Source organism: Drosophila arizonae, chromosome X, assembly GCF_054131065.1.
Source record: "Drosophila arizonae isolate 15081-1271.41 chromosome X, UAZ_ARI_1.0, whole genome shotgun sequence".
In the NCBI taxonomy this organism is placed as follows: Eukaryota; Metazoa; Arthropoda; class Insecta; order Diptera; family Drosophilidae; genus Drosophila; species Drosophila arizonae.
In genome coordinates this window covers 14354495-14357220 of record NC_142927.1, presented here as the reverse complement: position 1 = coordinate 14357220, position 2726 = coordinate 14354495, and the positions used below count along the sequence as shown (strand labels likewise).

Genomic DNA, 2726 nt, shown 5'->3' with positions numbered 1-2726 from the left:
CTGATAAGCGTGAAACTACTTCTAATTAATTTATTTCTGTTCTGAAGTATTAGGTTAAATATTTGCCATTTGGCTACAAATAAAATAGAGTTGGAGTCGAGTAATTATTTCCTTAGGAATGATGGGATTTATTTGATTGACTTCATACCATTCCTGATTGATATATCTGAGTTGTTTTTTAGGTTATGGAAACTATTTTATTGCTAAAATATTAAATGCAAAAATTGAGTGAAACTTCAGCTTCGCTACGCTTTGATATTAGGCTATGTTGAGGAACCATTTGTCGTTTTTATAGTATTTTTTGTAATTTTCATTTTAATGTCCATCTGCTGATATCAAAGCGTGCTCTGCTATCGACATAAATCATCGCATATATCGAATACATGGATTATATAAGTATGTAAAGTATTGAGAAAACCAAAGAACGGTGCTAGAGTTCTGTAAACTAGCATTGGCTTAAACTTTTAATGTATAAGAGGAAATAAATAAAATTATTTATAACGATATAATGTACATAGTTCGTAATGTATGCTTAAAGTCTTTACTCCATTGCAACGTCGAATCCTTAGTAACTCGAACTTCAACCAAGCCAGCTTGAAATTGAGTTTCCATTAACTACCATATGGACAATACTAGGAGGGGTCTTTCTTATAGATTTCCAAGTAGCAACAGGAGTTCAAGCAAGAGTCCGACAGTCGGTACGACCAGAGCTGACATAAAGTTGTTTTACCTACCTCAACTCATAATACTGGGAGGAGCCTTTTATAAAGATTTCCAAGTAGCAGCAGTAGTCCAAGCAAGAGCCGGTGCTTTAGACTGAGCTGACATCAAATCCTTATACCAACTCAACTCTAACTCTACCTTTCTCGATATGCCATAAGCCATATGCCATACAGATGCCTAATAGCATGTCCATCATTTGCCATTTGTCTTCCCCCATTCGTTCAACTTTTATCATACAAAATTCAAAGTAAAAGTCGAGTCTACAGACATCAATGGAGAAATGTGTGCGGCTAATCATAGTTGGCCCTGGGCAGAGTCCCTTTGACAGTTGACAGCGAGAGCAGGGGAGCAGGAGCACCATGAATATTCATTACTCATTGAGCACTACAGCAAGTTGGAGCTGCAATATTTAAAACTATTTCGCCAAAAAAAAAAAAAAATTTAAACATAAAAATTTCACATTTTCTATCGAGTCCACAGCCGCAAGATAAATTAATCGGAATGATTCGCTTGCCCTGCCCGGATAATGAGGATGAGACGAAGCGTCGCATTGCCGATGTGCGCAACACATTCATTCTGTTCGGAGTCATGGTTTTCATCATACGTTTGAGTGAGTAAGCCATCTCTCCCCTCTCTCTCTCTCTCTCTCTCTCTCTCTCTCTGACTCTCTCTGTCTTGCTTTTCTCTCAGCTGAAGAGCTATAATATTGAAATGCCTTTTTCTTGTATTTTTAGTGCCGCCCGTGCTGCGTTTCATAAATATTCAGTAGCTGCCGCTCCGCTCCTGCCCAGCTTTAAGAATACCCAATCAAAATTTCCGCGAATGAAGCCAGAAGAAGAAGAAGAAGAAGAACCCGACGCAAGTGCTGCTAATTCCGCTGGCCACTTTATCCGCGTTAATTAATAACAGATAAATGAACATATGTATATATACGTATATATATATATATCTGTGTGTATATGTATATACCGCTCCTTGGTCGAGGCTCTGACGTCACAGCCGCAGCCGCAGCCGCCGTTATTAAGCAAACTTTTTTATGGAGCCTCTCGCCTGCCCCCGTCGAATGAGCGAAAACGTTTATGAACCGCGCCTCAGCCTCAGAGGCCATGAAAATGTCATTAGCTGCCAATTGTTCCTTATATCTGCCACGGCGAGGGCAGCTCCAGAAATTACCCGTTCCCCTGCTCGACTATTTAACACACAGATGCAATGTAAATTCGCGATTTCAGATTAGAATTATCGTTTGGCAACCGCTTGACTTGCCCGTGACTTGATGCAGACATCAATTTGTATTCATTTCGATTCGAATCATTTGCAAAAAGTGATGAAACTCAATGTGAAGCTAGCAGGAGTTAATTCTCCCTTCTTGCTGTCTTGCTGCTAGCAGGAGTGTGCTACGCTTCCTCTCTCTCTCTGTCTAACAGCTTGCAGGGACTTGCTTCTATCTCTCTCTCTCTCGCTCTCCCTCTCTCTCTCGCTCTCCCTCTCTCTCTCGCTCTCCCTCTCTCTTTCCCTTGCAGCTAGCAGGAGTTGGTTTCTCCCTTATTGCTGTCCTGCTGTTAGCACAAGTTTGCTTCTCTTTCTCTCCCTGTCCTATATCTCCCTCCCTTCTCTAATATACCTCTGTCTCTTACTCACTCTCTTGTATTATCAGCAGATTAGTTATCTTACTCTCTCTCTCTCTCTCTTTCTCTTTCTCTTTCTATGTCTCTTTCTCTCAATTTTTCTCTCCTCTCTCTTGCAACTATCAGGAGTTGGCTCTCTTACCTACTCACCGTCTTGCAGTTAGCAGTTCTCTTCCTCTCTCTCTAACTCTCTTGCAACTATCAGAAGTTTGCTTATCTCAGCCTCTCCCTCTATGCTTCTCTCTTTCTGCCCTTCTTTCTCTTGTGACTAGTAGTAGTTGGCTTCTTTTCCTCTCTCTATCACGCTCTCCCTTTATTTCTCTTGCAGCTTGCAGTAATAGGCTTCTCTTCTCTGCCCGCTCAGGCAGTTCTCTTTCT

General features: G+C 41.1%; 1 long non-coding RNA gene across 1 annotated transcript; it reads left to right on the top strand.

Moving 5' to 3' along the window:
- The first annotated feature begins 491 nt into the window (after positions 1 to 491).
- On the top strand, positions 492 to 2003 carry LOC149267926 (uncharacterized). The gene is made up of 2 exons (XR_016270994.1): positions 492 to 1333; positions 1458 to 2003. It is a non-coding gene; the product is annotated as an uncharacterized LOC149267926 (long non-coding RNA).
- Positions 2004 to 2726: the final 723 nt, after the last annotated feature.